This window comes from Euphorbia lathyris, chromosome 1 (assembly GCF_963576675.1).
Source record: "Euphorbia lathyris chromosome 1, ddEupLath1.1, whole genome shotgun sequence".
Taxonomy (NCBI): domain Eukaryota; kingdom Viridiplantae; phylum Streptophyta; class Magnoliopsida; order Malpighiales; family Euphorbiaceae; genus Euphorbia; species Euphorbia lathyris.
The window spans coordinates 14,962,656-14,983,691 of NC_088910.1; the positions used below are offsets into that span (position 1 = coordinate 14,962,656).

The 21,036-nt window shown below is 38.8% G+C and overlaps 1 non-coding gene across 1 annotated transcript; it reads right to left on the reverse strand.

The window, feature by feature from the left end:
* Nucleotides 1-9,519: 9,519 nt before the first annotated feature.
* On the reverse strand, nucleotides 9,520-9,626 carry LOC136216238 (small nucleolar RNA R71). Its single transcript, XR_010683233.1, has one exon. It is a non-coding gene; the product is annotated as a small nucleolar RNA R71 (small nucleolar RNA).
* Between the last annotated feature and the right edge of the window lie 11,410 nt (nucleotides 9,627-21,036).

Genomic DNA, 21,036 nt, shown 5'->3' on the forward strand with positions numbered 1-21,036 from the left:
CTGATCTCGGATAGTGAATGGGTTAGTCCAATCCATTGTGTACCTAAAAAGGGAGGCATAACTGTAGTAAGGAATGACGAAGGTGAATTAATACCTACACGAACCACCACAGGTTGGAGGGTTTGTATAGATTAGAGGAACCTAAACAAGGCAGCCAGGAAAGATCATTTTCCTTTACCTTTCATTGATCAAATGATCGAAAGGATAGCCGGTCATGCGTTTTATTGTTTCCTAGATGGTTATTCCGGATTCTTTCAAATTTATATTTACCCGAATGACCAAGATAAAACAACCTTCACATGTCCTTATGGAACCTTTGCTTATAGGAGAATGTCCTTTGGTCTATGTAATGCACCCGCAATGTTTCAACGTTGTATCACTGCAATATTTAACGATTTTATTGAAGATATCATGGAAGTTTTTATGGATGATTTTTCAGTTTATAAAGATTCTTTTGATGCATGTTTACAAAACTTAGATAAAGTGTTGTCTAGATGTGAAGAAACGAATTTAGTATTAAATTGGGAAAACTGTCATTTCATGGTAGACGAAGGAATAGTTTTAGGACATAAAATATCTGAAAAAGGATTAGAAGTGGATAGAGAAAAAACTTCAGTTATAGAGAAATTAGCCCCACCAACTAATGTTAAGGGAGTAAGGTCGTTTTTAGGACATGCATGTTTTTACAGAAGGTTTATAAAGAACTTTTCTGTAATTTCCAAACCACTTACTAATTTTCTTATGAAGGATTCAACCTTTGATTTTAATGAGGATTGTTTACAAGCCTTTAATACATTGAAAACCGCCTTAGTCACTGCACCCATAATTGCTAAACCCGATTGGGATTTACGTTTCGAAATTATGTGCAATGCAAGCGACTTAGCCGTAGGATGTGTATTAGGTCAAAGGAAGGATAAGAAACTTCATGTTGTATATTATGCGAGTCACACATTGTCTGGTGCATAGTTAAATTACACAACAACCGAAAAAGAAATGCTAGCAGTAGTTTTTGCATGTGATAAGTTTAGGTCGTGCCTGTTAGGATCTAAAGTCATCATCTATACCGATCACGCAGCTTTAAGGTATTTATTTTCTAAGAAAGATGCAAAACCGCGTCTTATTAGATGGGTCTTGCTATTGCAAGAATTTGACATAGAAATTAAAGATAAAAAGGGAGTCGAAAACCTTGTCGCCGATCATCTATCAAGACTTGAAGATGAAAACGGTCCTATAGGTGAAACCATCGGCATACGAGATGATTTCTGATGCGAGTAAAAAGAGCAAATTTATGAAGACGATCATTCATGGAAAAGAGCTTCAAAGTCCTAGTTTTCAACCAGAAATGGAAGAAACAGCCAGAAATTACAGTTCAAGCAGGAATCTTCACGAACAGCTGATAGGGGTATTTTACCCCTATCTTTTAGCGTGATTTACGGTTTAATTTCGGATGAAATAAATAAGTTTAATTGAAAAAATAGAGTGTTTTAAATAAAATAACGAAATAAAAATAAATTCCGTACTTTCGGATAATTTTCCTTATTTTTGATTAATTTAGAAAATAAAACGTCAAGCTAACTCGGCTCTCGAGAATTGTATTTCAGGTACGAGCAAGAAGTGAAAATCTACCAAAATACGCGGGGCATGGAACACTTAGTCAGAAATAATTGCCTTATCCACAGGTACCACGTGGGATCTACTCAGTAATACGCGAGGCGTATCAACAACCACGCGAGGCGTGGAACATGTGTCAGAAATGATAAGCCTAATCCTGAAAGTCGGACTGCATGGTCTCCCTGAGTCAACTACCCTATGTGGGACGTACCACCTTACACGCGGGGCGTGTAAGGAATTTCTTCAACGTAAAAAGCTCAGAGACTCATTTACGCGGGGCATGCCTCAGCTACGCAGTGCGTAAATGGCCCAATTCAAGCAATAAAATCTCAGAAACTCAAACACGCGAGGCGCATCCCAGTCTACGCGGGGCGTGTTTGAGACAACAAGATCTGGATTTGGTCCACATGCAGGAGATTTCTGACGGAATGGGCAATTACGCGGGGCGTACTCCACCATACGCGAGGCGTATCATGGGAATTCTGCAGAAAATAATATTGCTCCATGCTTGTACTTTGTGAAGTTACAAATCTACCCTAGCTTGATGTGTATAAATAGGAGTGACTAGTACTCATTTCATACCTTCTCTTTTGCATAGAAAGAAACTCTTGAGAGAGACTAAGTTCTTGTAGTTTTAGATTTTGTTTTTAGGCTTTACATAGCAATTCTCTTCCACCTTGAGAGCTTGTTCGTTGATTCCGGCATTCCATCGAAGTTCCGTTCCATCTCCGTTCACCAAGCTCGAAAGCTCCACCTCCAAGTCCTAAGAGACGGCTTTGAGTCCAGTTAGCTAGTTCCGAGGGTGGATTCTTCCCTTTTCACTTGCTAATTAGCTTGTACTCTTCCTATGTACTAGGCTTGGTTGTATTTCATATTTACATTCTCCATATTTATAATTTATGATTCATAATCTCTTTTTCTATATATATGTTGATGTTTGTTACTTGTTTTGATACTCGTACTTGATTATTGTGTAGGAGAACGTGATTTCTGACGCCATTTGGGCTATCTTTAGGGATTCACATAGGTGTTGCCTTACCGGAAGTGACGCTCCGGAAACCATAGGAATTGACAAGCCACGGAACTTACGGGCCCTAATTTCTAGTCCCAAGCATTAGACACGCCTTGACTAGGAACCACGTAGTCTAAGTACTTCACGGGTCGGTCACACTACACGTAGTCGTCATTGCAAGAGTAAATCATTAACCGTATATACATTAGGAGTCATTGTTTATCATAATTATAACTTATCGCCATCCATATCATCTCGTAGAGTTTTGTTATATAAATTTGCCTCACCCGCAGTTAGGAGTAGTTTGTAGTTGTTCCCCGAATCAACTCAAAGTATTCACTGCTTAGATAACATACAAAACCGAGTCGTTTAATACTTGCAGTTATAAATCCCGCGGATTCGATACCCGATCTTAACCGGATTATTACTTGATATGATGGGGTACACTTGCCCCTAAGTCGTAGCGTCTAGTAGAGATTAAGTAATTAGGAAGATCACATCCATAGCCATAACGCACTTATCATAATATATATTTCGTCATAGAAACTCTACCTAGGCGCCGCACGCTATCAAGTTTTTGGCACCGTTGCCGGGGATTTATAATTTCTTGCAATATTAGACAAAAACGTTTTATTATTAGTCTAAGCATTTGTAAATAATGCTTTCTTTTTGTGAATAATTTATTTTGTTTCTTGTTGTTACTAATGATTTGTTTCATGGTATGATGCTTCATACTCGTCATCTGTGAGACGACTACATGGATGACGAATGCCCACACCAACACTCAACCTCGCAATTTGATGTGGTAATCTCTATGCTTAAAGATATTCAAGTGAGATTATCTAACAATGAGGCATATTGCAGGGATTTGGGAAATCAAGTCGCTAGATTGACGTCTCCTATCGATTCAACCGCGGGCAAATCAATTAGAGACACCAATCCGGGTGATTAAACTGTTGAGCTCGAGTTAATTGATCTCTCTCAAGAGGAACCCCCAAATTATGTAGGATGTCTCAACTGCGGGGGACCGGAAATCCTAATCGATGAGCCGGTTGTGTACGGGCCCATGGAAATGAATCCAAAACTAGAAGAGTTTGAGGTTCCTTCTACCTCGGAATATTTCACTCTTTTTGAACTACCAAAGGAGTCAAAAAGGGAGCAAACTAAACTCTTCAATAATTTCTTTAAATATAGTTTTTGGTTTTCGTTAGGATTCTTTGAAACTAACAATCCGTTTTGTAGGTACGGATTGTTTATTCAAGAGTTTGCATTTCTAACGCGAGTGGAAGCATACACCTAGGAAGAAATTCTAAGTCGAGCTCAACGACTCTAAAGTAGCGCTTCTTGAGAGGCAACCCAAGCTCGAATAAGGGAGTTTTCTTTCCCAACTTTTATTTTTCGCATTTCGTTTTCCCGTTCAATAAAAATCAAAAGAAAAACAAATCCCATTTTTAATCCAAAAATTCTTAATCACGCGGGACGTACAACCCAGTACGCCCCGCGCATCTGCGTGTCTGACTCATTTTCGTAATAAAAGACACGTTACGCGGGGCGCCCCTCCTACCACGCCCCGCGTAACCTTCGGCGGTTAGGCCCTTTTCAAATAGCGCCACGTGGAAGGACACGCGGGACGTGCCCTAGGGCATGCCTCGCGTATCCTCAGGGAGTTGTGAATTACAACTCCCCATAGCAGCCTTTCCCTCTCCCACCTTTCCCATCACTCTCTCCTCTTCCCCAAAAATCTTTCCCACTTCTCCACTCCACCTCTTCCTCTCTCCAATCACATCCCACCTTTTCAAATTCAAATCTCTTCAACCTCCCTCCATAATAAATTTTGTCTTAACTACCCTCTTAATTATAATTTAAAAACATTAAAAAGAATTAACAAATCATAAAAACATTAAATAAGCCATTAAAACCCATAAAAAAAATCAAAAAACTCTTCAAAACCGAAAAATTGTTCCAACTTCTATCTTTTACGCGGGGCGTACCCCTATGTACGCCCCGTGTCCTCACCCTTCTCCCACCAAAATAGGGTCAGGAGGTGCAATACGCGAGGCGTGCTCTCCCGCACGCCCCGCGTACTGTGTCGTTTGCATGCCAAATAATGGGCAGGAGGTGGGATACGCGTGGCGTGGCCCCTTCACGCCTCGCGTATCCCCTGGGAATCCGAGTTTTACTTGGATTCCCCACTCCTCCCCTATAAATAGTCCCCCTTTCTCTCTCTCTTCTTCCTCACAACTCACTCAAACACCCCCTACTCTTCTTCTACTCTCTCTCAATTCTCCACTCACACCATGGTAAGGCGAAAACAAACCGCCGAAATGCGCCCTCCCTGGGCACGCCTCGCGTAGGACCTGACCTTCAAGGGTCCTATTTTTACTTTAAATTCAATCTTTATTTTGTTTTTGTTTCTCTTTTCTTTTGCGACGCCTTTGGAATAGGCGTCATTTTAATAACGCAGAGGGTCGTGCAACTCCGCACTTATCGTTTGTTTTGCACTAACAAAAACAAAAACAAAAATAAAATAAACAACAAAATAATTAAACTAATTTATTGATTCTTTAATTTTTCCGACACACTACCTCCCTTGGAAATTAATTAAAGTTTCGTTATTTGTCCTTAGATGTAAAGACATTAATACAAAGGATTGGTTTTAGTAAGAAATTTTAGTCTTAATTCTGAAGCTCTAGAATTTATGCAAAGCCTAGGTTCGTACCAAACAAGAGCATTGAGTCCTAACCTATAAGTCACTTCTATAATGAAATTTAAAAGGCAATAAAAACGGGATAGTTGAAAATTTGACGAGAACTTGAACGTACACAATTTAATCGGAATTTTGTGAGGTAATTTTGAGCCTAAAAGAGTTCGCACGAGAACTCTATTTCTTTCACAATTTTTTAGAGCTTTGACTTTACTCGACTCATAGAGTTTGCACCTAATACCGGGTTAAGTACATTTATTTTGGTTAAAATGGCAATAGATGATAAAACGAACCCACTTAGTCTAATTCTTTTCTTAAATTATTTTTCTTGTTTTCATCAATCTCTAGGAAACCCCCTCGAGCCTATTAACCGACTTTTCTTGTTAATACCCTTTTAACAATTAACCCTTTTTCCTCTTGTTTAAATACCAACAAAATCAAATCGCAGCCGAAATAAGCCAAGGCCTTGATAAATAAGCTCCATAAGTTCTCGAAATCGTTTTTGTGCCGCTCTCAAAACAAAAAGAAAAAGAAAAACACAATAAAAGAGCAAAAGGCATTCTCAAGCTCCACCCGAGCAATTTCGAGTTATATTTTACAAACTTGCCCAGGCCAAAATAAAAACTCGGTGCGATCATCAAAATGGTGTTTAAACTCAAGTTCTTAAAAATTAACCACTAAAAAGCCACCCACATTACAACCCCCTCCGGGTTCATTTTTAATATTGCCTAGACCATAACATAGGAGGAAAAACCCAGATGAAAATGCAAACTCATAGTGACTTCGAGTAAGTGCAAAGAAGTGTGCAAAAACACCGACCACCAAAATTTGAGCGTAAGAGTGAAATCCCTTGGTGAGGTACTATCGGATTCTCAAAAGATAATCGACCCCCGTTCATATTGCCTATTAAATTTGATCATGGAGGTTTCAAGCAAGTTTTGGTCTCTCATTTGTTTGCGTAAGTACTTACCGAAAACTTTGTATAAAACTTTAGCTTCGGAATCACGCACTTGGTAAAACCAACCGACGGTTTGTTTTTTAATAATCTCAATCCCTTGTCTTTTGATTTCTTTTACTTGAGGACAAGTAAAACTTTAAAGTCCGAGGAGGTTTGATAGGGGTATTTTACCCCTATCTTTTAGCGTGATTTACGATTTAATTTCGGATGAAATAAATAAGTTTAATTGAAAAAATAGAGTGTTTTAAATAAAATAACGAAATAAAAATAAATTCTGTACTTTCGGATAATTTTCCTTATTTTTGATTAATTTAGAAAATAAAACGTCAAGCTAACTCGGCTCTCGAGAATTGTATTTCAGGTACGAGCAAGAAGTGAAAATCTACCAAAACACTTAGTCGGAAATAATTTCCTTATCCACAGGTACCACGTGGGATCTACTCAGCAATACGTGAGGCGTATCAACAACCACGCGAGGCGTGGAACATGTGTCAGAAATGATAAGTCGTGTTATTTGTGTCATTATGCACTTCAATGCTCTATTATGTCAAATAAGTCGTGTTATTTGTGTCATTATGCACTTCAATGCTCTATTTGTTTTCATAATATAGTGAAAATTGTTCTTTGACTCATAGTGGATGCTCAATTTGTGTCATCCATACTGAATGACAAGTAAGTTCTGTGATTGATTGAATGATTATTGCTTCTGTTTTCCCTTTGCTCAATAGTTTTGACTTCTAACAGAATACGTTTTACAATCAGGTGTTAATATGTGAAAACCTTTGCAATCAGAACCATAGTGAACCTATTAATGGAAGAGCATAGTCTCCGTCCCCTTTGACCTTGGATGCTCACTTGGAGTTGCGACGGAGCTCACGAACTTGACGGGCCCTATTTGGTGCGTCTTTCGTCTCTTCCTTTTATTCTTTTTATTGGATGATTTGTGGAATATTCAAACAGGTTTTCCTTCGAAGCACCTTTGCTGCATTGGCATGTTTGGTTTTATGGATATGGAAGATGTTATTTGCCTTTGCAGTATGATTAAGGTAGTTTCTGTGCATTACTATTGAGATTCCTATTACAATGACTTTGCTTCTTAATTTCTATGGAACACAAGTTCCTAAAAGATTCATATGTGCTTGGCCCTTTTTTTAGTTTCACCTTTTATTTCTCTAACTAATGCCTATTGTGGATTTGGTATAATGTCAAGTAACCATTTAATCCAAAAGCCAAAGAAAAGGGAAAAAAAGAACATACATTTACATGAAAAGATAATTGATATTAAGAAATAAGATGCAGTGGATCTAAATCATTACAGAACTTTTTTATTTCTGGTTGTTTTATATGTTATTGGGCTTATGCCTTGACAGTATTGTAATCAATTGATACAACGGGGTACACTTGCCTCTAAGTCGTAGCGTCTAGTAGAGATTAAGTAATTAGGAAGATCACATCCATAGCCATAAAGCACTTATCATAATATATATTTCGTCATAGAAACTCTACCTAGGCGCCGCACGCTATCAACAACCTCTCAGTAGAACAGAACAGCTTAAACAACAGCATTTAATGGGTCAATTGGAAGGAAAACGGATAAACGCGTGGGTCGAGCAAGTTACAGGAGAGAGAAAGAGAGAAAAACGTGGAAAGCAAGACAGCTTTCCATCTTGCGCCAAGTGTAGGAGGATTGTTTACTTGTCCTTGTTTTTACCTTTTTGTGACTTTTTTCCCTTGTAATTAGGGTTGATGTAAGGGGAGTATAAATAGGAAGAATATTATTGTAATAGGTATCTCGGCATTACCGCCACCACTAGTTTTATATTCTGTTTTTATTTTCGTTGCAAGGATGTTTTTGGGAAGAACAAGTTGTTCACTCATGACAATGAGTGAGTAGTTCTTCTGCAGGCCGAGCCAGCCATTTAGACGGCGACTGTAAGTATCTCTTATCAATGAATGAAGTATTTTTATCCATGATTGAGTGTTATTAGCATGCTTCAAGAATAGATTAAGATCGAGTCTATTTGATAGTTACCGAGGATGACACGACAGTGCTCCGACGTAATGGAAACAGTTAATCGGCATATGTTGTAGTGGACGGATACGAAAACTACCACATACTGGGGTTTCTTGATGAATGCTCTTTGTTGCTTAATGCTTGTTGGTATGTTAGCGCAAGGATACTTGGTTAATATTACTTACTTAGTATCTTTGGAAATGGGACACCGGACCTTAGTGACCATAGAGAGAGAGAGAGAGACCCAACTCATGAATATAAATTTATATCATGCAGCGGTAAAAGTTAGGCACAGTTGTTCGTTAGGCGTATGGCTAGATCTGTGCTTGTTTATATTGAATTCATTCGTCTTACTTTTCGTTTATTTCTGTTATGTTAAAATCTCACACATTATTCACCCAAATTAAGTATCTAACACTTAAGGCAACTTATTCTTCTCACTAGAGAACAGTCCCTGTGGAATACGACACTTGGTCTTACCAGATATTACAGACGACCTAGTACACTTGCTAGCGTCCCTATTTAACAAATCAAGTTTTTGGCGCCATTGCCGGGGATTGTTTAAACTCAAGTTTTGAAGAATACGTATGCTTATTTCGTTACCTGTTAACCATCTGTTTGTCTAGTCTTTGGTTTTTCGGTTTCTAGTTTTGTATGCGAAGAGCATGTGTTCCTATCCTTCCTATAGACGTGGAAATAGAGAGAACGTACAGAAGAAGGAGAAGAATACTTAGGCAAGCTAGACGCATCAGAATGGATCGCGAGGTCGAAATGCCAAACGACGAGAGACAGAATGAGAACCATGAGGAGGGTCATGGTGAAAACGAAAATAATAATAATGGTAACCAGAGACTGCGGATGAAGGATTACTCCAGGCCATCTACTGAGGGTCATTCATCATGCATCGTCTTACTAGAGGAAGGCAATCGAATGTTCAAAGTGAAAGCATCAATGGTTCAGATGCTACAAACAGCTGTGGAGTTCGGAGGATACCCAAATGAAGATCCAAATGCGCACATCCAAGACTTTGTCACCATGTGCAACACATTTCGTACCCACAGAAATGATAGTGATGAGGTATCCGACTCAAACTTTTCCCCTTTTCCTTGAAGGATAACACGAGGAATTGGTTGAAGAATTTACAGCCAGGATCTATCATGAACTGGGAGGAGATGGCTACCATGTTCTTAATGAAATATTTTGCGCCCAGACAAGCAATCAAGTTGAGGGATGAAGTTTCTCATTTTTTTCAAGAGGAGGATGTATCCTTATCTGAAGCATGGGAAAGATAAAAAGAACTGTTAAGAAGAGTACCAAATCATAGAATACCCATGTGGATGCAAGTGCAAAACTTCTATAATGGAGTGACCAACGCATACAAAATACAAATTGAATCAGTTGCCAATGGGAATCCCGAGGAACTGGAACCTCAAGCATTGTATGAGCTAATAGAGAGAGTGGTCAACACCAGTTACAACTTGCACTCGGTGAGAGCCGATGGCAAGAGAGTCACAAATACTGCAAACAGTGAGGCAATCAGCAAGTTATCTTCACAAATGGAACAACTGGTCAAAACAATGGGAAAGATGAACGTCTCAGCAGTCAATACGCAACCCTCTGCTCCGATGGAAATCCTATCACCCGATGGTTGTGACTTCTGCAGTGGACCTCATCGACCAATAGATTGTCCAGGAACCAAACCAGGAGCATCAATGCAGGAACAGTGTGATTTTATTTCCCGCCAACCACCGAATCCTTATTCAAACACCTATAACCCAGGGTGGAGAAGCCATCCTAACTTCTCTTGGCAAGATAATCAAAGGCAACCAGCTATGCAGCAATCTTATAGGCAAGAGCACCCACGGCCAGCATACCAACCACAATAAGGCAGCTCATCTAACCAACAGTATCAGCGCTAATCAAATGTTCAACAAGAAGGAAAGCCTGATCTAGAGGCCATGATGATGCAGTTCATGAAACAGACACAATCCTCCATAAAGAATCTCGAGACTCAAATTCAGCAATTTGCCACAGCCATATCCTCTAAGGAAAAAGGCGCTCTCCCAAGCAACACTGTGATCAACCCAAAAGAAGAAGTCAATGCCATCATACTAAGAGGAGGTAAAGAATTAAGGAACAGTGGTGAAAAATCTCTTACAGATAAAGAAGATGAAGCAAAGTCCAATGATCAACCACATGTGCCTCAACACAAGAAAGATAAACAGGTGATTGAAGACGAATTAGGCACGCATTGTTACAAACCAAGGGTTCCATACCCAGAACGACTGAAGCAAAAAAATTGTGAGAAGAGACATGAGAGCTTTCTAGAACAATTGACAAAGCTGCACATCAACATCCCATTCATCGAAGCCTTGTCTGAAATGCCCATGTATGTCAAATTCTTGAAGGATTTGCTGACCAACAAAAAGAAACTGGAAAGTGTCGCCATGGTGCAACTGAACAAGGACAGCTCATCAATCTTACAAGCCAAATAGCAACTTCCAAAGAAGCTCAAAGATCCAGGGAGTTTTTCTATACCTTGTTCAATAGGAACACTTACTATTTAGAATGCTTTATGTGATCTAGGAGCCAGCATTAATGTAATATCCCGAATTTTGAAAATGATTCTTTAAAAATAAATCTAATTAGATGTATATTTTTAATTATTTACCTTTGAAAATAATGCGTTAATTAGTAATTTTGAATTTTTCATACTATAATAATTTATAAATTATAGATATTTATAGCTTTCCTAATATTAACATTTTCTATATACTTTCAAAAGAAAAAAAAAAGAAACTAGTGTTTCGATTTTTTTCATGGTTTGGGTTAATTCTTGTATTATGTCAACAACTCTTATGTTAATATAATACCTTTTATTGTCCAACTCTTATATTATCTATATTTTAGTTGAACTCCTAACAAATTATTAATCAAATAAAATCAGTTTTGAAAGGATAAAGTTTTCTATAAAAATTGAGAAACCTTTTATTTTAGCTGTACTTATTGATTTTGAGCAAGTTGAGAAGCCATTGATCTAACTCTTCAAACAACAAAAGGTAATTTACTCGTTAGTTCTTATTCGTTTATAAAACCATTTATTTATATATATTGTATTTGTTTTTCATGGTATTAGAAAATTATATTTTCTCTATGTATCATAGTTTTCATTAAACTCGTATTTTAATACCATTTAAATTCACTTACTTCAATTCCCCAATAGTTTAATTTGACTCAATCTTATTTGGATTGTAGATTTCAGTGAGTATGATAGATATTTTAGAGTAATTTAGTTGGATATGTTGATCGAATAGGAAATTTGACGGTGTTCGGATGGATTGGGAAAATTCATACCTAAGCTTTGGATCTGACTATTATTTGGAGTTCGAGGTGAGTGGTAATTATAGTTCATGACACTATTTGTTTGATTTTGAAATCTCTAGCATGAAATCTGTTTGATAAAAATATTTTGTTCGGTCCTTTGGTAATTGATATTAAAAGGTTTGATAAATACAATTCTATCCGATTTTCAAATTTACCTCCTATTTTCGTTCCTTTAAGATAGTTGTGAGGAACTTTCCTAAAAATGTTAATTGTTCAAAATAGCCCTTATTCTAGTTAGATGATAAAAAAATTTCCTGAGCTTAAACTTATTTATCGAATATTCTCTGCATTAGAGCTTAGCCTTCTGGGAACAGGCCTTTTATACATTGGTGTTTTTATATCATTTATTTTATTTGGAAATGGAAAATTCTTTTTAGATTATATTTGATTCTGATAATCGATTGATTTATCTGTTACCGTTTGTATTGAAAATCTGAAGTTTTATTTGAATTCTGTCATCTGGATATTTAAGTTATTTGGAAAAAAATATTATGAGATATACTTTACACATTTTGAAACCGGTACATGTGCTCAGTATTATCTGTATCTGTTTTCATGTCTCGATGACCTTCATATTAGGCTTGCATTATTTGTTATTGTTTTATCTGTATACGTGTTTGTCTCTGTGTCGGTTGTTTTAGAATCATGCATAAGGTCGGTGAAGACATTCTGTATCTCAATCTGGTAGCGCTACCATCTGTATCTGTTATCTGACCTTTGGTGATGTGGAATATCATTACTCTGATGTTACTGTACCGTGGTTTTGATCATTTTTATAATTTAATTATTATTATTCGATTTACTTGATTTGAGTAAATATCGCAATATTATTTGGTTTCTCTGCATTATCATGTTTGATAAATTTTGAAAACAAATTTGAAACTTATCTGCATATCTGTCTGTTCCCCGTCTGTTGTGCTATGACTATCACTCATTGAGATTTTCGCTCGCATAGACGGAAATCTCATACCACGTTGATTTTATATTTTTTCAGATTAAGATCTCTATTGCTGCGCAGACATTTGGGTTCGATATTGAAGGAGGATATTGTTAGCTAGATATTATTATTGTACGTATTTGGAGACTTTTGGATATTTTGAGGTATATATTTCTGTACAGTTTAAGATGTTTCATCATGTTAAAAGGCTTTATTAGTTAGATAAGTATTGTTTTTAAATTAAATTCGAGGCTAGCATAGGTTAAGGTAATCTTAATTTATGCGCCGGTCATGGCCAGGTTCGGGTCGTGACAATTAATCTTATGCCATACTCAATCTATATGCAATTAGGATTAGGAGAACCAAGACCAACAAAGGTCACGGTCCAATTAGCGGACCGATCAATTCGATACCCTAAGGGTATAATTGAAGACGTTTTGGTTAAAGTCGGAAATTTCATATTGCATGTCGACTTTGTTATAATGGACATTGCGGAATATTTGGAAGTTCCCATAATCTTGGGACGACCTTTTCTAGCCACAGGCAGGGCTGTCATTGATGTGCACAAAGGGAAGCTTGTCCTAAAAATCAATAATGAAGAAGTAGTATTTAAGATGCATGAAGCAGTTCGTTACGCTTCAATTTCCGATGATTCATGTTACTTTCTTGATACACAAGATAATGAATTGTTCTTGCAGGAGCAAGTTGATAAGGAAAAACGTCAAGAGGAGGAACAACAGTTTGATCTAGACCAAGAAGGGAGTAATAATGAAGGCCCTAACAATGAAGAACAGGATAATCTTCCTGACATAGATCCCGAAAAGGGGAATGAGGAGAGATGTCCTGAACTGAAACAGTTGTCTGACCACCTGGAATACGCATTTCTAGACCCACCAAACAGTAGACCAGTAATAATTTTGGCAACATTAATAAAAGACCAGAAGGAACAGTTGCTTACCATCCTAAGGAGGCACAAGACTGCTCTAGCATGGAAAATCGAAGATATAAAAGGAATCAGCCCGACCATCTGCATGCATAAAATTTTAATGGAAGAGGATCACCGACCAACTGTTCAACCGCAAAGACGACTAAATCCACACATGAAGGACGTTGTGAAAGTAGAAGTGATCAAACTCATCGAGGTAGGAATCATTTACTCCATTTCCAATAGTATGTGGACCAGTCTTGTCCAAGTTGTTCCTAAGAAGGGAGGGACCACCGTGGTTAAAAATGACAAAAATGAGCTCATCCCCACCAGAAAATTCACAGGGTGGCGGATGTGCATTGATTACAGGAAACTCAACGAAGCAACCAGAAAGGATCACTTCCCACTGCCATTTATTGATCAGATGTTGGAAAGACTAGCTGGTTATCAATTCTATTGTTTCCTCGATGGATATTCCGGGTATAATCAGATCCACATCTGCACCAAAGATCAAGAAAAGACCACATTTACCTGTCCATATGGGACCTTCGCGTACAAACGTATGCCATTTGGGCTGTGTAATGCTCTAGCAACATTTTAGAGGTGCATGATGGCCATATTCCATGACATGATCGAGAAAACAGTAGAAATATTTATGGACGATTTTTAGGTTTACGGAACATCCTTCGAAGCTTGTTTGGAGAGCTTAGAAGCTGTTCTGGAACACTGCACGGAAACACAGTTAGTCCTAAATTGGGAAAAGTGCCACTTTATAGTAACAGGGGGTATTGTACTTGGTCACAAAATATCGAGCAAAGGGTTGGAAGTTGACAAAGCTAAAGTAAAGGTAATCGAGAAACTACCTGCGCCCAAAACGGTCAAAGACATTTGAAGTTTTTTGGGACACGCTGGCTTCTACAGGCGATTCATCAAGGATTTCTCAATGATTGCACAACCACTCTCTGCACTATTACACAAGGAGGCTAACTTCATATTCACAGATGAGTGCAACCAGGCATTCGAACAGACCAAGAAGCTTTTGACACACGCACCTATACTCACCGTACCAAATTGGGACGCACCATTCGAGCTCATCTGCGATGCCAGTGATCTCGGTGTAGGGGCTGTTCTTGGACAACGAATTAACAAGCAGTTTATGCCATACACTATGCAAGCAAAACTTTGAATGAAGCTCAACAGAATTACACAACCACAAAAAAAGAGTTGCTTGCAGTGGTCTATGCATTTGATAAATTTCGTCCCTATCTCGTGCTCTCTAGAGTAACTGTTTACACCGACCATTCTACATTGATATACATGTTCGCCAAGAAGGACGCTAAACCACGACTAATACGATGGTTGTTACTCTTACAAGAGTTCAATTTATAGATCAAGGATAAAAAGGGATTGGAAAATCTAGCAGCTGATCACTTATCCAGAATACAAGAAACCACGGAAATCAAATAACCTGAGATCCTCGACCATTTTCCTGATGAACAATTGTTTGCAATATCCATGCTCCCCTGGTTTGCTGACATTGCGAATTTCTTGGCTTGCAAAATAAAACCTTTTCGATACTCTACTAATAGAAAACAAAAGTTTTATTCTGATCTTAAATATTACATTTGGGAGGAACCTTATCTATTTAAATTATGTGCAGACTAGCTCCTGCGATGATGTGTGACCAAGGAAGAAGGAATGGAGATCTTGCACAAATGCCACGATGTGGAATCTGGTGGTCACTTTGGGGCCAATCGAACAGCTGCAAAGGTTTTTCAAGCAGGTTTCTTCTGGCCCACCATATACAAGGATGCGCAACAGTTCGTTCAACGATGCGATGACTGTCAATGAACAGGCAATATCTCTGCCCGAAACGCCATGCCTCTAAACAACATCGTTGTTTATGAGATTTTTGATGTATGGGGTATTGACTTCATGGCACCGTTTCCCATCTCTTTTGGGAATCAGTATATCCTAGTCGCTGTAGACTATGTGAGTAAATGGGTAGAAGCATGCGCGTGTCCCTCGAATGATGCCAAGGTAGTGATAAAACTTTTGAAACAATTGTTTACCAGATTTGGAGTACCAAGGGCAGTTATAAGTGATCAAGGTGCTCATTTCTGTAACCAATTATTTGAGAAACTACTTCAGAAATACGGTGTCACGCATCGTATAGCCACACCATACCACCGCCAAACGAGTGGATAGGTGGAATTATCCAACAGGGAGCTAAAGCGAATTTTAGAGAAAACAGTCAATTCTTCACGAAAGGACTGGTCTCTAAAACTCGATAATGGATTGTGGGCTTACCGAACAGCCTATAAAACACCCATAGGGATGTCCCCTTTCCGGCTCTTATTCGGAAAAGCATGCCACCTCCCTGTTGAGTTAGAACATAGAGCATACTGGGCACTAACATTTCTAAATTTTGATGATCAGGATGTTAAGCTAAACAGGTGTACTCAGTTGAATGAAATGGATGAATTTCGACTATTCGCTTACCAAAACGCGATCAAGTACAAGGAAAGGATCAAACAGTGGCACGATCAGTGTATTCAGGCCAAGCACTTCAAAGAGGGTGATCCTGTGCTCCTATATAACTCACGCCTATGCCTGTTCCCTGGTAAACTTCGCTCACGATGGTCTGGCCCATTCACCACTCACCGCATATTCCCTAATGGGGCGATAGAAATTCAGAACACCAATGGCGATACATTCAAAGTTAATGGACAATGCCTGAAGCCTTATTTGGCCCATGAACCCCCCGGAACTGTGGGCATTACCCATCGCCTAACCAATCCATGACAAATCAAAAGTTGGGGGTAAATAAATTTCATTTTAAATAAATTTCATTTTTCTACTTTTGTTTTAAATGTTTATTTTTCGCAATTTAGTTCTTTTTCAATTTTACTTTCTCACTTCCCCTATTTTAGTTCCCTTTTGAATAAATTTGTGTCTAAGTACATAGGGAAGTACGAACAATCATTCCTCTCACCAACTCGCATCGCTCACGAGACAATCACCGCCTCAGCCGTCTTGTCCTTTAATGCCACATTGTCAGACGATAGACCTTCAACCACAACGGTCACAAGAATTGATGTGGCTACCCCTCTTTCCAAACATGGCAATTTAATTCCCTATTCTTACGGGGGAATAAGGAAAATGATTGGTTCAAACGGTTGCAACCATCCTTGACGGTTCGCCTTTCTGCCCCATTTTGTATAAAGGGTTGCCATTTTACTAAACGCACACTTTTCTGCATCTCCAAACCCCACTAACCGCTTTTGACACTCTACCATGGCACGAAAGAATACAAGGTCGGCCACTGCTACCAAGGGAAATAAAAAGAAACCCGATGTGAGCTCTAGTACCCAAACCTCTCTTGTCCTCTCCAAGCAACTTCTTACTTTCTCCAATGAAACCGAGCAAACTAACTACGAAACTTTTCAAAACACGGAGCTGTGTGCCACTAGACAAATCTGCTGGGAAAGTTTGCGAGAGGTTGGTCTTGATGCGGAGGTTAAGCAAATGATTGAAGGCGCTAATCTGGCTAAATTTCTAGCCATTGACGAGTTCACATACCACGAACTCACAATGGAGTTCATTTCCATATTTCAACGGGATGCCAAGTACACTGACCCCAATCATCACAAGCGCTACCAATTTCGACTCATGGGGAACCACATGAACTGCTCCATCAACAAAATGAACATTTTTCTTGGCCTGGTCAACCAAACCAAACTCGAAGAAGAACCCTACCTATCGGCATACCGTGAGATTCTAGAGGAATTTGATGCTGGTGCCTTCTGGCATGCAATCACTGGTCACCCTGAGTATAATCCTAGTTCCTCCAAGGCCTCAGGTATCGAGAGATATTCACTGAAATATTTACACCGTATTCTTGCTGGTTCACTTTTTGGCTGGGTCCATCAAGCCACAGTCCCATCCGCTGACCTATTCTCACTAGCATGTTTGCGTGATCGGAAGCCGCTGAATGTTGGGTACTATTTTGCTGAGTACATTGCCTCCTTACAACAAAAGAAGAATGTCGCTGGCCTGTTCTGCGGACCATTCATCACCACCATTGCTCAGAATTTGGGATTTTTCGATCCCAAATTCACTACACTAACCCTTGGTCCAGTTATGGAACCCTTGAACTTACAGGTGATGAAACGGATTGAAATCTGTTGCGATATCAAAGGAGTTTGGTTCCTACGGCGAGAGGCAGAACAACTCAAGAAAAAGGACAAAGACCCAGCTGGTCCTTCTAAGAGATGCAGATCCGAAGATTCCATGCCAGAACCTGTTCATGTCACCCCCATACGCTCCATTCTAGAACAACCACCAACCGGTGATGATGATAAAATCTATCGCATTGCCGCAAGAATGAGCATGGAGACCGTCCTTATCAACATGTGTGTGATGGAGCAGCGAATCAATGCCTACGAGCAAGAAGTGGAGATTTTACGAGCCAGAATAGCCATTCTAGAAGGGAACAACCAGTCTACACCGAAACCCTATGTTTTTGATGAATCACAGAAGAGCCCCATCAAAAATGAACCAGTTGATGCAGGCACCACACCCTCTGTTCCAAAACCAACTACCGATGAGGAGGCGAAGTCCTCCCAGTCCCCCACAGTGTAAATGTATCACTCTCTTTCTCTCTATCCTTTGTTCGACTTGTTGCTATTGTTGTTTTTGCACGATACTGTTGGCGCCTGTCTCTTGCCCAATTGTCTTACATTGAGGATAATGTGTTTGTTAAGTTGGGGGTAGGAGACCAGCGTCTTAGCAACTGTTTGGCTGTTTATTTTGCTATAATGTTTGCCATGCTCATTTATTTTATTCCCACTTTTGAGTTTTGCTTGGTCCTCGCTTCACTTCAGCACCACCCCACAAAAAGAAAAACAAAGCACAAACACTATAATCACCCTGTGCGCTTCACCCGCAACTCAACCATCCATAATCACTTTGGGATGATTCTACCAAACTTAGCATAGTTAAGTCACCATGCAATTTTTTTTTTCTTTATGATGAGGTGATGATTTGTTGGTGAGTAGTTTAGGCTGATTAATTAATTTGTGAAGTCCCTGATCAGATCAAGTATTGACTAAGTACAAACAACCAGTGAGGCTTGTGCCTAAATTATGCATATTGTGTGCAATTATTATTTTTTTTTAGAGTGGGCTTTGTGTATATTAGATGAGTTAGATTTTGCCTTGTTTGCCCTTCAGTAGAAAGAAATGAATCTTGGCACATGAGGATGAACATTCAATCATTCACCATCAAACAACCATAGCTGGGAGCTGGTAACAAAAGAAAAAGGCCATGTTTCCCTAAATATATCAAAGGGGACGTTGTTAAATAAACAGTAGAAAACCTGTCCCCTCAAAGCATTCAAAAAGAAAAACGAAATAGGAAAGCTTACAAACAGAAAATGACCAGCTCTTCAAAGCTAAACTTATCCGCTAAACACGAAACAGCTACTCCAACCATACATTCCAACCAATCCACCATTCAAACCACCCCCACCCTTGTAAGGATTCCGAGGTACCAAGAGTTGTTTCAAGTATCTGTTGGACAAGAAGGCAGGTCAAAACTTATTCTTTTTTATGCATAGCTGTCAAGTGACTTAAACACCCTACAAACAGAGAGCAAACACTGTGAAAGATGAGCGAACTCCCAGAAGTACTAGGAAAATAATTGATATTTTATTAGGGGATTCATTAACTAGGTATGTCAGCTCAATTTATCATCATTTGAATTTCAATCATCACAAGAAACCGTAAATGCATTGTCTTAGTTGCTCTTTTGTTTATGTAATTTCATCATGTTCTTCCATTTATTTTGATGTGTAGCTTGAGGACAAGCAAAAGCTTAAGTTGGGGGTAATTTGATGCGAGTAAAAAGAGCAAATTTATGAAGACGATCATTCATGGAAAAGAGCTTCAAAGTCCTAGTTTTCAACCAGAAATGGAAGAAACAGCCAGAAATTACAGTTCAAGCAGGAATCTTCACGAACAGCCTCTCAGTAGAACAGAACAGCTTAAACAACAGCATTTAACGGGTCAATTAGAAGGAAAACGGATAAACGTGCGGGTCGAGCAAGTTACAGGAGAGAAAAAGAGAGAAAAATGTGGAAAGCAAGACAGCTTTCCATCTTGCGCCAAGTGTAGGAGGATTGTTTACTTGTCCTTGTTTTTACCTTTTTATGACTTTTTTCCCTTGTAATTAGGGTTGATGTAAGGGGAGTATAAATAGGAAGAATATTATTGTAATAGGTATCTCGGCATTACCGCCACCACTAGTTTTATATTCTGTTTTTATTTTCGTTACAAGGATGTTTTTGGGAAGAACAAGATGTTCACTCATGACAATGAGCGAGTAGTTCTTCTGCAGGCCTAGCCAGCCATTTAGACGGCGACTGTAAGTATCTCTTATCAATGAATGAAGTATTTTTTATCCATGATTGAGTGTTATTAGCATGCTTCAAGAATAGATTAAGATATAGTCTATTTGATAGTTACCGAGGATGACACGATAGTGCTCCGACGTAATGGAAACAGATAATCGGCATATGTTGTAGTGGACGGATACGAAAACTACCACATATTGGGGTTTCTTTATGAATGCTCTCTGTTGCTTAATGCTTGTTTGTATGTTAGCGCAAGGATACTTGGTTAATATTACTTACTTAGTATCTTTGGAAATGGGACACCGACCTTAGTGACCATAGAGAGAGACCCAACTCATGAATATAAATTTATATCATGCAGCGGTAAAAATTAGGCACAGTTGTTCGTTAGGCGTATGGCTAGATCTATGCTTGTTTATCTTGAATTCATTCGTCTTACTTTCCGTTTATTTCTGTTATGTTAAAATCTCACACATTATTCACCCAAATTAAGTATCTAACACTTAAGGTAACTTATTCTTCTCACTAGAGAACAATCCCTGTGGAATACGACACTTAGTCTTACCAGATATTACAGACGACCTAGTACACTTGCTAGCGTCCCTATTTAACACATCAATTTCCCCGATGAATATCTCATGCAAGTGAAAAGTATCACAGCACCATGGTATGCGGATATAGCTAATTATCTTGCAGCTCACATTATTCCAGAAGGATTAAACTCCCAGCAAAAGAAGAGATTCTTTTCGGAAGTAAAAGAATATTTTTGGGAAGATCCGTTCTTGTTCAAAACATGTGGAGATGGTATGCTTAGGAGATGCGTTAGTGAGTATGAATATGACTCTATAATGTTAAAATGCCATTCAAGCTCTTATGGAGGTCATAATGGCGTAAGTAAAACAGTAGCTAGGATATTAGAATGTGGATTCTTTTGGCCTACATTGTTTAAAGGCGTTCGTTCGTTTGTTATTCGATGTGATAAATGTCAAAGAACCGGGAATTTAGGAAGGAAAGATGAGATGACTCTCACGAACATGTTGGAAGTTGAAGTCTTCGACGTGTGGGGAATCGATTTC